The sequence below is a fragment of the Dipodomys merriami genome, unplaced genomic scaffold, assembly GCF_024711535.1.
Source record: "Dipodomys merriami isolate MVZ:Mamm:240054 unplaced genomic scaffold, mDipMer1.0.p SCAF_46, whole genome shotgun sequence".
NCBI classification, from domain to species: domain Eukaryota; kingdom Metazoa; phylum Chordata; class Mammalia; order Rodentia; family Heteromyidae; genus Dipodomys; species Dipodomys merriami.
In genome coordinates, this window is record NW_027206024.1 from 2,277,422 (window position 1) to 2,291,372 (window position 13,951).

General features: G+C 41.8%; 1 long non-coding RNA gene across 1 annotated transcript; it reads right to left on the reverse strand.

Moving 5' to 3' along the window:
- Positions 1-7,071: 7,071 nt before the first annotated feature.
- On the reverse strand, positions 7,072-13,205 carry LOC138808618 (uncharacterized). The gene is made up of 3 exons (XR_011366525.1): positions 12,986-13,205; positions 7,949-8,149; positions 7,072-7,355 (listed from the first exon to the last, which is right to left on the reverse strand). It is a non-coding gene; the product is annotated as an uncharacterized lncRNA (long non-coding RNA).
- Positions 13,206-13,951: the final 746 nt, after the last annotated feature.

Below are 13,951 nucleotides of genomic sequence, written 5' to 3' on the forward strand. Positions count from 1 at the left end.
ACAGTGCAACAGAGTTACCCGGACCCCACGTTCAAATTCCAGGCCTTGCAGACAAAAAATGTCACACATTCCAAGCCAGGGAGCTTCATTAGCATTTTAATTATTTTTTTAAAGTTCACTTTGTCTTTATTTGATACATTTTGATTTTAAAACATGAGAGTTTTCAAAAAAGGGGTTTAAACTTTTACATTTTAGCATAGCACATTGGTGTTTCTATTTTGGCCATCTGCCATGAAGAGTGAGAATGAAAATGAGAACATTATTTTTCCCTAGAAGGTTGGGAGAGTTGATGTTATTTCTTTTTTTTTTTTTTTTGGTTGGTCCTGGGGCTTGAACTCTGGGCTTGGGTGCTGTCCCTGCGCTCTTCAGATCAAGGCGAGCACTCTAACACTTGAGCCTCAGCACCACTTCCGGTTTTCTAGTGGTTTATTGGAGATAAGAGTCTCATGGACTTTCTTGCCTGGGCTCGCTTTTAACCCTGACCCTCAGATCTTAGCCTACTGAGTAGGTAGGATTACAGGCTTGAGTCATCGGCACTTGGCAACTGATGTTTTTCTATTCAGAGTTACTTCTGTAATTATAAACTGTCTGCAATTTGTGTGAGTTTTCCTCAGTGCCTACCACGAAATACACTAGGGGTGTCTTCATACCACAAAAGGTTGGGTTTTTGGATAAAAACTCACTTGTGTGAGGAGATTAGGTACTTGTAAGCATTTTGGGAATAAATTGGATTGTAAAATTAAAAACAAAAACATTGGGACTGGGATGTAGCCCAACAGTGGAGTAGTTGCCTAAAGAGCATAAGACCCTGGAAGAAAAGTTTCCTAAAGCTTAGAATGTTAGAATTTTGTATGAACAAACTTCTTTCTTCAGTGGCGGGGCTTGAATTCTTGGCTTGAGCATTATCCCTGTGCTCTTCAAACCAAAGGCGTGCACTCTACTGCTTGAGCTACAGCACCATTTCCAGTTTTCTAGTGGTTTAATGGAGATAAGAGTTTCACGGCCTTTCCTGCCAGAGCAGGCCTTGAACCACCATCTTCAGATCTCTGCCTCCTGAGTAACTAGGATCATAGGCATGGGCCTCATGGGCCTGGCACATGAACAAACGTCTTAAAGATTGATTCTGAAGAAAGAAACTTGGAATATACTTTTAGTACAAATAATTTATAATGCCATGGTTAAGGCACTAATTCAGAAGTATTTATTCATTGGCTGGTTTCTTAGTTTATTCACATATATATACATTAATAATATATATACATAACATATACATTATTAACATATACATATATATTACTAGAAACATAGCTTTGAAGTGTACCTAAGAACATATGTGATCATGAAAAGTTATACAACTGCACAAACTTGATCTTTTTTCCCTTTGTTTGGTACCCTAAATTAGGTGGGATTTGTGTACTATTGTTTGTTCTCTGTTTTTGGAGGAGTTCTCTCCCCTTTATGACCCAAAACCCCTCTCCCTGCACTTTAACTCAGCTTGCTCTTTCTTGGCTTTGTTTTTCATAGCTGTTTTTCTACCATTTCAGCCATCCCTGTACTGTAGCCTGGTTTTTGGCCAGTTAATTGGAGATAACATCTCTCAGGCTTTTCTGCTTGGATTGGCTTTGAAACTTAATCTTCCACTTCTCACCTCTGAGTAGCTGGGATTACAGATGTGAGCCACTGGGGTACCTATGGATAAATTAGACTTTGGTTGATGTATTCATTCTGTTTTTCTAAGCATGGGATGATCTACTATAGAATTTCTGTGAATGTCCTGGGTGTGAAGTAAGATACATAATGCATATGTAAGTCTGTATAGTTCTCGAAGATGTAATCAATTTAATACATAAGTATAATAATAGTCAATAAAATAATGAAGGAATGAATAATACAAAATAAAATAAATATACTCAAAGCAATATGCAATAAGCATAAGTATGTAGATATTAATCATTATTTCAAATGTGGATGAATATTACTTTAAAAGGGCTGGGGATTGAATTCAGGCCTAGGGAACAGGCCTGAATTGCTTGTGTTCAAAGCGGGTAAGTTTCTCTGTCCCCAACAGTGCATTAGAGTTACCCAGTCTCCGAGTTTAATTCCCAGGCCTGGCAGAAAAAAAAGGCATGCATTCCAAACCAGGGAGCTTCATTAGTAATATATATATATATATATATATATATATATATATATATATATATATATATATATATATATATATATATATATATGTCATGGGACTTGAACTCTTGCCTTGGAAGCTGTCCTTGGGCTCTTCAGCTCAAGGCGAGCACTCTATCACTTGAGCCAAAGCGCTACTTCACTACTTCGGGTTTTATAGTGGTTTAATGGAGATAAGAGTCTCAAGAACTTTCCTGCTAGGGCTGGCTTTGAACCGCGATTTTCAGATCTCAGCCTCCTGAGTAGCTAAGATTACAGGCATGAGCCTTTGATGCCCGACTATTTTTAATATTTTAAAATTATTTCATTTATTTATTTATTCATTCATTCATTTATTTATTGCCAAGCACAGGGATTGAACTCAGGTCGTGGCAACTCTGCCTCAACAAATATCACCCTAGGCTGGGATGGTGCAGTATCTGGACCCATAGCCCATCTTGGGATCCCAGGCCTTGGGGGCTGACAGGAAACAAAATGAAAATGGCAGTGAAAAAAAGTAACAAACTGTGGATGGATGGCGGTTTCTTGGTTTTCCTTACTTGCATGGTGACCATCCTGGGTCCAAATGACAAGGCTGCAACCTGTATGTCACCTAGCATTGCTGAAGGCTGACAGGCTGTTAGTGAAGTCATAGGCCAACCTGGACACCGTGGCCCTGAGTTTGAATCTCGGTCATGCCAGTATAAAGGGCTGGAGAGCCTAAGAAACTATTGTCTGTCCTTAGGAACACCAGAGGAATGTGATCAATGGTATGTTTGGATGAGTAGTTCATCAATCAGTCTAGCATAAAATTAGACCTAATAATCACAGGACACAAATTGATTTTAATTCATAGTTTATTATGCATTAAAAGAATACTATTCATTAAATGGAGTCCTCACTAAAAACCTGAGAATCTGTAGGAACACAGTATATGTCATTTAATACCAGATAGACATCACTGGCAGTATCTAAATACCTAAATATATATTTATCTGTATACCACTGTCTGCATAGAAAGGTATTGCTCTTTTGGCCAAACCTGTGGCTCCATCCCAGGTCCTGGGATTCACTTGGCAGCTGAATGGGCTAGAAGCTGCCATGCTGACACTCACCCATTCATGAATTGAGCCTCTTTGGCCCTCAGTTCAGGTCCCAGCATTGCCAAAAATTTCATCTTTCAGTAAGATTCCAAGTGTGAAACCTGTTTTCCTTTTCTGTGCGAATTCTGGGTGTCAGGTATGATGTATATGGTATTAGTATGTCTGCAAAGCTACGTGCTATGGAATAGATTGGAATAAATGTAATAAATATTATAGATGTACTCAGGATCAATAAAATAATTGGTAAATAAATAAATACTAAAATATAATGAAACACTCCAGCAAACACGATATGGACTGAACATATGGATGTTAGTATAAATCATATACTAAAAATTACTATAAATGTTATGTTCTCCAGGATTGAGGCTAGAATTCAGGCCTAGGGAACTGTCTTGAATTCCTTATCTTCCAGGAGGGTAAACTTCCCCTTTCCCCACAGTGCACCAGATTTACTCAGACTCCGAGTTCAAACCTCAGGACTAGCAGAAAATAAAAGACACAAATTCCAAGCAAGGGAGCTTCATTACTCCTTTTAATATTTTTAGGTTTTATTTATTTATTTATTTATTTATTTATTTATTTATTTATTTATTTATTTATTTATTTATTTGTCAATCACAGGGCTTGAACTCAGGTCGTAGAAACTCTGCCTCAGCTAACATCACCCTAGCCTGGGATGGTGAAACCTCTGGACCCACAGCCTATCCTTGGATCCTAGGCCTTGGGGGCTGACAGGAAATCAAAATGAAAATGGCATCAAAAAAAGCTGTGAACTGCGGATGGTCAGTAGTTTCTCGGGTTTCCCTTCCTTTCATGGTGACCATTCCCGTGTCCAAGTGACACGGCTGCAACCTGTAGTTCACCTGGCATTGCTGAAGTCTGTCGGGCTGTCAGCGAAGCCATAGGCCAACCTGGACACCTAGGCCCTGAGTTTGAATCCTAGTTATGCCACTTACACAGGGCTGGAGAGCCTACAAAATTATTGCCTGTCCCTAGGAGCACCAAAGGAATGTGATCAATGTCATGGTTGGATGAGTAGTTCATGAATCAGTCTAGCATAAAATTAGACCCAATAATCACAGTACACAGATTGATTAAAATTCATAGTTTATTTTGCATTAAAAGAATACCATTGATTAAATGGAATCCTCACTGAAGACCTGAGAATCCACAGGAATGTAGTATATATCATTGAATACCTGATAGACATTTCTGACAGTATCTAAATATCTAAATTTATATTTATTTATATACCATTATCTACATAGAGAGTTATTGCTATTTTGGCCAAACCTGGGGCTTGATCCCAGACACTGGGATCCAATTGGCAGTTGAATGGGCTAGCAGATGCCATGATGACACTCACCCATTCATGAATTGGGCCTCCTTGGCCCTTAGTCTAGTTTCCATCATTGCCAAAAGTTTCTTCCTGGTGTAAGATTCCATGTGTGACACCTGTTTTCCTTTTCAAGTACTGGGTGTCAGGTATGATGTACATAATATATCTGCAAAGCTACATGCTATGGAATAGATTGGAATAAATGTAATAAATATTATAGGTGCACTCACAGCCCATAAAATAAATGCTAAATCAATCTATCAATAATAAAATATAATGAATCACTCCAACAAACACGGTATAGACTAATATATAGATGTAAGTATAAATCAAATATTTAAGATGTCTATAAATGTTATGTTTTTTGGGCTGGTGCTTGAATTCAGGTCTAGGGAAGAGTTGAGAAGTTAACGCATGATTCGCATAGGAAATGATAGACAAGACCTTTGGCACAATGATTATTTTAAATTAGGACTACATGAAGTATGACAATAATAGTTACGTTCAGGAAATCAAGGCATTGAGAAAGATCCAAGAATCGGTACTCACATGGTAAATAGGATTCCAACACAGTTCGCCACATCTCCGACTCTATACAAATAGGTATTTATTAGCACACAAGTTTCAGCATAAGAATGGATGAATATGGTGCACCAGCCCCACCCTGGGGCTCAAGCTCAAGTTATGGGAATGCCCTAGCACCTTAGTGGCTCACAGGCTGATGTGCTCACCTTGACCCATTCACCAATTTTGCCTGCTAGACCCTGAGTTCAAATCCCAGTACTGCCAAAAGATCCATCCTGATGTGAGAAGTCAATCAATCTACCAGTTTTCCTGTCCTGTGAAAGTCCTGCACCTAAGCGAGGATGGAGAATGCTATATAGGCAATTCTATAGCCATGGGAATAGGTTGTCATCCATGGCAGCACAGATATACCTGTCACCATACTCAATAAAATACACAATACATCCATGAATAAATCTCAAAATAAAAAAACTACATTGAATGGAAGATGCATACCACAACTGTATGTAAATAGAGATCTTATGTTTAAAAGAGATGAGCTTTATGGGGCTGGGAAGGTAGCTCAGTGGTAGAGTGCTTGCCCTTGCATGCATGAGGCCCTGGGTTCGATTCCTCAGCACCACATAAGCAGAAAAAGCTGGAAGTGGTGCTGTGGCTCAAGTGGTAGAGCACTAGCCTTGAGCTGAAGAGCTGAGGGACAGTGCCCAGGCCCAGAGTTCAGGTACCATGACTGGCAAAAAAAAAAAAAAAAAAGAGATGAGCTTTATATTTTGTCCAGTGCTGGGGCTTCAAATCAGGCCCTGGACCAGGCTTGACATTCTAGTCTTCAAGGATGTTGAGCTCCTCTTCCCCCACAGTGTAATGGAGTTAACCAGACCTAAGTTCAAATGACAGCACTGACAAAAGTTTCATCCTGATGTCAGAAGCCAGTCATTGCACCTGTTTTCCTTTCATGTGGAAGTCCTGGGTCTCAGCTAGGATAGAGAATGAATGCATAGGCAACCCTATAACCATGGGAACAGGTCATCATCCATGTCAGCACAGTTATATCTGACACCATACTCAGCAAAATGCACAATACCTCCATGAATTAGACAGAAAATAAGGAAAAGGAGTGCACTGAATGCAAGATGCTGTTCACTCATATATGTCAATATAGATCCTATGTTTCAAGGATGAATCTATGCCTATCCTGGCCCTCCCTGGGGCTCGATGTCAGGTCCTGAGAACAGCTTAGCTCCTCAGTTGCTCACAGGCCAGTGACCTCTCCTTGACCCTTTCGCCAATTGGCCTGCTGGGTTCTGAATTCAAATCACAACAGTACCGAAACATGAATCCTGATATTAGAAGCCCATAGATCCACCTGCTTTCCTGTCCTGTGAAAGTCCTAGATCTCAGCTAGGATGGAGAAAGCATAGGCAACTCCATGGACATGGGAATCAGTTGCCATCCATGTCAGTATAGTTATATCTGTCATCATACTCAATAAAATACGAAATGCAGTCTTGACTAAGACACACACTGAAAGCATGAGGCATTCCACACATGTATGTAAATAGAGATCCCATGTGTAAAATAGGTGGGCATATGATTTTTGCCAGTGTTGGGGCTTCAGTTCAGGCCCTGGGAGCAGGCCTGACCTTGTAGTCTTCAAGGATGGTGATCTTCCCGTTCCCCCACAGTGCAACAAAGTTACCCAGACCTGAATTCAAATCCCAACTCTGGCAATAAAATGGCGTGAATTCTGAGCGAGGGTGCTTCATTCATAATTTTTTATTTATTTATGTTTTTTTTTTTTGCCAAACCCAGGCCTTGAACTCAAGTCGAGGCAACACTGCCTTTGCTGCAATTATCCTAGGATATAGCCTCTGGACCCACAGCCCATCCTTGGATCCTAGGAAAAAACAAAAACAAAAACAAAAACAAAAAACGGCCAGAAGGGGAAAAAAGCAGCAGGAATTTCCACCTCGTGCTTGTACGTTTATTTTCCTTTGCATAGTGACCCTGTTGGTCTGAACCCAGAGGCCTACAGAGTGAAGGTGACCTGGCATGGCTGAAGACCTTCTGGCTATCGGGGAAGTCACAGCCAACCATGCAACGGAGGCCATGGGTTGGAATCCGGGTCAGCCGCCCTACATTGTGGGAATGGTGGAAGATCCTGAAGTACTCGTTTCTGGACCTAGGAAGTGTGGAATGTGATCATCTCATCCTTGAATGAGTAGTTCCTGCAGGATGCAAGTAGGAAATGATAAGCAAGACTCATGGGGTATCCATTATTTTTTATGAAGAGTTGATGAAGTGTGACAATAATCATCACAGTCAAGAAATGGAGGCATTGGGGAAGATCTGAGAATTGGTAGTCACAGGGTAAATTGGATTCCATCACAGGTCGCCATGTCTCCTACTCTATTCAAATATGTACTTATTTGCATACTACCTTCAGCTTATAAATGGACGACAATTGTGCTCCCCCTCACTCCAGGCCTCGATCTCAGGTCCTGGGAATGGCCTAGATCCTTAGTGGCTCACAGGCTGGTGTGCTCACGTGGATCCATTCGCCTATTGGGCCTGCTAGGCTCCAAGTTCAGATACCAGCAGTGCCAAAAGATTCATCCTGATGTCTGAAGCCAATCATTGCACCTGTTTTCCTTTCCTGTGCGAGTCCTGGGTCTCCTCTAAGATGTAGAATGCATGGGCCACCCTGTGGCCATAGGAATAGGTTGTCATCCATGCCAGCCCAGTTATACCTGTCATCATATACTCAAGAACATGCACAATACATACATGAATAACAAACAAAATGGAGAGGATAACTAACCTCAATGCAGGAGGAAGTCCACACATGGATGTGAATAGATATCCCAAGTTTCAATGATGCATTGAGGATTATTGTGGCCTCCCTAGGGCTAGATCTCAGTTCTTGGGAAAGGCCCAGCTCCTTAGTGGTTCACAGGCTGGTGTGCTCACATGGATCCATTGGGCAGTTGGGCCTCCTAGCCCCCAAGTTCGAATCCCAGCTCTGCCAAAAAGTCACCCTGATGTGAGAAACCAGTCGTTGCACCTGTTCTTCTGTGCTGTGCAAGTTCTGGGTCTCAGCTACGATGGAGAATGCATAGGCAACTCTCTACTCATGGGAATAAGTTGTCATCCAGGGCAGCACAGATATACCTGTTACAATACTCAATAAAATACACAATACATCTATGAATAAGACTCAAAATAAAAAAAAACTACCTTGAATGCAAGATGCATACCACCCCAGTATGGAAGTAGAGATCCTAAGTTTAAAAGAGGTGGGCTTGTTATTTTGTCCAGTGCTGGGGCTTCAAATCAGGCCCTGGACCAGACCTGACATTCTAGTTTTCAAGGATGATGAGCTTCCCCTTTCCCCACAGTGCAATGGGGTTACCCAGATTTGAGTTCAAATCCCAGCACTGACAAAAGTTTCATCCTGATGTCAGAAGCCAGTCTTTGTACCTGTTTTCCTCTCATGTGGAAGTCCTTGGTCTCAGCTAGGATGGAGAATGAATGCATAGGCAAATCTACAACCATGGGAACAGGTTGCCATCCATGTCAGCACAGTTATATCTGTCACCATACTCAGTAAAATACACAATACCTCCATGAATTAGACACAAGTTAAGGAGAAGTGCACTGAACACAAGATGCTGTCTACACCAATATGTTAATACAGATCCTGTTTCAATTATGAATTTATGCCTATCCTGGCTCTCCCTGGGGCTCAATGTCAGGTCCTGGGAACGGCCTAACTCCTCAGTTGCTCACTGGCCAGTGTCCTCCCCTTGACCCTTTTACCAATTGGGACTGCTAGGCTTTGAGTTCAAATCCCAACTCTGCCAAAACATGAATGCTTCTTTCAGAAGCCCATTGTTGCACCTGTTTTCCTGTGGTGTGAAGTCCTGGGTCTCAGCCAGGACACAGTATGCTATATAGGCAACTCTGTACACATTGGAATAGGTTGCCATCCATATCAGCACAGTTATATCTGTCATCATATGCAATAAAATACAAAATGCATCTCTAAGACACACAATAAAATAAATAACTACACTGAAAGCATGATGCATTCCACACATGTATGTAAATAGAGATCCTATGTGTAAAATAGGTGGACACATGATTTTTGCCAGTGTTGGGGCTTCAATTCAGGCACTGAGAGCAGGCCTGAACTTGTAGTCTTCAAGGATGGTGATCTTCCCCTTCCCCCACAGTGCAACAGAGTTACCCAGACCTGAGTTCAAATCCCAGCTCTGGCAGTAAACTGGGGTGAATTCGGAGCTAGGGTGCTTCCTTCACAATTTTTTTTAACAGACTCAGAGCTTGAACTCAAGTCGTGGCAACTCTGCTTCAGTTCCAATCATCCTAGGCTGCAGCCTCTGGACCTACAACTCATCATTGCATCCTAGGACCCCAGGGCTTGCAGGAAAAAAAACCGTGAAGGGGAAAAAAAAGTGGCAGGAAGTTCCACCTGGCGCTTTTATGTTCATTTTCCTTTGCATGGTGACCATGCTGGGTCCGAACTTGGTGGTCTGCAGATTGAAGGTGATCTGGGCTTCAATTCAGGCCCTGGAAGCAGATCTGACCTTGTAGTCTTCAAGGATGGTGAGCTTCCCCTTCACCCACTGTGCTATATTGTTACCCAGATCTGAGTTGGAATCCCAGCTGTGGCAGAAAAAATGGTGCTAATTCTGAGCTAGGGTGGTTTATTATTTTTTATTTTTATTTTATTTTTTGCCAACCAAGCGATTTGAACTCAGTTCATGGCAACTCTGCCTCAGCTTCGATCACTTTAGGCTGGTTGGCTGCCATGGGAGCATAGCCGATCCTGTGATCCTAGGCCCTGAAGCCTTGCAGGAGAAAAAAAAAAAAAAAACCTCACTGGAAAATAGCCACGGGATGGATTTTTTTACATTTTATTCCTTTGCATGGTGACCAACCTGGGTCTGAATGACAAAGCTAGAAGTTTACTTCACTTTTCATTGGCCAAGGCTAGTGGGCTATTGCTGAAGCCACAGGCCCATATGTCATCAAAGGCCCTGATATTGAATCCTGGTCCTGACACCTACCAGTGGGGAGACTTCCCAAGAGACTTGTTCCTATCCACAGGATTAACGATGGAATGTTTGGAAATTCATGATTGTATAAGTTTCTGCGGGCATCGGTCTAATCTAAAATGGTCTAATCTAAAATGGGACGCAATGATCCTAGGATGCTGATTGATCTTAATGAATGGTTTATTAAGCATGAAAACAATACTACTCCTTCAATGGCAGCATAATACATAAGAGTTGGTAGGAATGTAGTTGATGTCATTGAATCCTAAGTAGATGTCTCTGGAATTCTATCCATGTATGCCTATTTTGTCGACCCTTGTGGCTCAATCTCAGGGTCTGGGAACTGTCTGGCAGCTTCCTTGGCTAGAGGTTGCCGTGTTGAATTAGGTCTGCTAGGCTCTGGGTTCAGATTCCAGCACTGCAAACAATTGGATTGTGGAATAAGAAGTCAAGTGTTACACCTGTTTTCATTTTCTCTGAGAGTCCTGGGTGTCAGACATGATGGAGAACACGTCTACAAATTTAGATACTGTGTGATGGGATGCCATCAGTATAATAAATGGAATGCATATCATCACAGTCAATAAATGGTAAATAATTGAATAAAACAAAAATACAATCAATAACCACAACAAACAGGATATGGACTGAACATCTATAGGTAAATACAAATACTATCTTTACAATAAATATAAATTGTATGTTTTCCAGGGCTGAGGCTTGAATTCAGGCCTAGGGACCAGGCCCAACTTTCTTGTCTTCAAGCCTGGTGAGCTTCCCCTTTGTCCACAGTGCTACAGAGTTACGCAGACCCTGAGTTCAAATCCAAAGCTTGGTAGAAAAACAAACAGCGTGAATTGCAAGCCAAGGAGCTATTTTTTTTTTTTTTTTTTTTTTTTTTTTTTTTTTTTTTTTTTGCGAAGCAAGGTCTTGAACTCAGGTCATGGCAACTCTGCCTCAGCTTCTATCATCCTAGGCGGGGGTGCAGCCACTGGATCCACAGCCTATCCTGGGATCCTAGATCTCCAAACTTTGCAAGTGGGAAAAATATGCACAGAAAAAAAGTGGCAGAGCCGGGCGCCAGTGGCTCACAACTGAAATCCAAGCTACACAGGAGGCTGAGATCTGAGTATCACAGTTCAAAGCCAGCCCGGTAAAGAAAGTCCGTGACAATCATATCTCCAATAAACCACTAGAAACCCAGAAGTAACACTGTGACTCAAGTGGTAGAGTGTTCGCCTTGAGCCCAGAGTTCAAGCCCCATGACCGACCAAAGAAAAAAATGTTGCATGATTGCATTTTTACATTTTCTTCCTTTGCACCATGACCATCTGGAGATGAATGACAGGGCTCCAAAGGGTACTTCATCTTGCATTGCTGAAGGCTAGCAGGCTATTGAGGAAGCCATAGTCCCGCACAGGAACATAGGTCTAGAGTTCGAATCCCAGTCATGCCACTTCCAAATAGTGGAAGATCTTAAGAGACTGGTTCCCATCCATAGGAATAACGATGGAATGTTATCAATGTCACAGTTGAATGAGCAAATCGTGAATGCTAATCATATAAAATTAGACATAATAATTTCAGTAGACTGATTTTATTTAATATGAAACATTAAAAGAATACTATTTCTTACAGGGATATAATAATTCCAGTACCTTGATTTACTTAATAGTTTATTAAGGATTAAAACAATACCATTAATTACATAGAGGCATAATAAATACCCAAGAATTGGTAGAAATGTAGTCTATATAACTGAATAATGTGTAGACATCTCTGGCACTCTATAAAGATAAATATTTATTAGCATAATACCATCGACATGTCAATCTGTTCTTATTTTGTCATCCCTAGGGGCTTGATCTCAGACCCTGGGAACTGCCTGTCAGCTCAATTTGCCCCAGGATGGCGTGCTGACACTCACCCATTCAGGAATTTGGCCTTGTAGGCTTTGAATTCAGACACCAACACTCCCAAACAATGAATCATGGAGTAAGAAGCTGATGGTGACACATTTTCTTTTTCTGTGAAATTCCTGGGTGTCAGGTATGAAGTGGAATACATATGCAGACCTATATCCTATGTAATCAATGTAATCAATGTTCTATGTGCCATAATACTTAATAAAATAAATGGCCAATACATAAATAAAACAAAAAATAAAATGAATAACTACACTGAATGCAATAAAGAGTCAACATATGTATGTAAACATAATGTATGTAAAATATACATGAAAAAGATGTTTTCTAGTGCTGGGGATCGATTTCAGGCCTAAGGAACAGACTTGAATTTCTTGACTTCACGGAGGTGAGCTTCCCCTTCCCACACAGTGCAACAGAGTTACCCAGACCGTGAGTTCCAATCCCAGTCCTGGCAGAAAAAAATGACACCTTCATACAATGTGACATCCAATTCTTAGATATTTCATTATGTCTCCATTTAATGAATATGATTGTTTAAATGCTTCATAAAGTGTTAGTTTAAAATTGATCAGAGTCCTAGGATATAATTGTGTACTATTTTATCCTAGAATCGTTCAAGAACTGCCCATTCAATCATGACATATATCATATTCCATTGGTATTCATATGGATAGGAATGGATTTCTTAGGATCTCCTGCCATTTGGAGGTGGCAGGAACAGGATTCAAACTGTGGGCTCCAGCTTCCACCATTTAATCCTCAGGATAGGGAACTCACAGGTCTGTCCAAGAACATCAGCAATACCAATGATTAGGCAGGCACCCATGGCTCTCAGTAGTTCTCCTTACTTACAAGTCTGTGATAGGAGGATCATGGTCAAAGTCACCCCTGTCCAACTTCAGTGCCAACAAAGTCAGAAGTAGAGTCGTGTGGCTCCAGAAGTTGAGGGCTAGCCTTGAGCAAAAGCAGCTCACAGACTGTGCCCAGATCCAGAGTTAAAGGTCCAGGACTGGCAACAAACAGACATACAGAACAATCTGTGCAGCCATCCAGCTAAAGCAGGTCACCATCGTGTCCCCAGCAGATTGGACAGAGTTTCCTTGGAAAGCAGCTGCTCTTATCTTGACTCCGCCCATTCTGCCTGCATCACAGTATTCTGGTCACACCCCCATTCTTTCATGGTTCTTTCTGAACAATGGGATACAAGAATGGCGGCCACACCTAAATTCCATGTTGCCCGGAAGCTCCAGGATTCCCTCTGTTGGTTGACACCACTACCAGCAGTTGAGGAAGGTAGAGGTGGCTAAGCGGTGAGCAAAAGACTCCAGGCGACTTTGGAGTAGAGTACAAAATTGACATCCTAATCAGTGAGTGGGAGAAGAGAGGATTTCCCAGAGCCTGGGAACGTGGCCAGCCCATATTTCCCATCCCAGCGCTCAGATGTCTGAAAGAACAAGACACCATGAGAAAGCTGTGGGGATGAACACCAGAACACCCGTAGAAGAATCCTCCTGACAGACCTGCAACATTCAAGAAAACAAAGAACATGAAAAAGGGAAGGATCCCCAAGACAAACACCATCGGGGAGCGAGATTCAATGGAGGGTCCGGCCAAAGGTGATGCCCACCATGGGCCTCCCGTACCTTTGGACACAGTCACAGCCACGAGGTTCCAGAGTGTCAATGGTCCTGATACCACCAAGGATCTGCAGAGGTGCTACCGACACGTGGTGCCCACTATGGACACCAGCAAAAGAAGAAACCAGGCACCTCTGTACCAAGATCCAACCACTGAAGCAGGAAAAGTCAGACTTGCAGG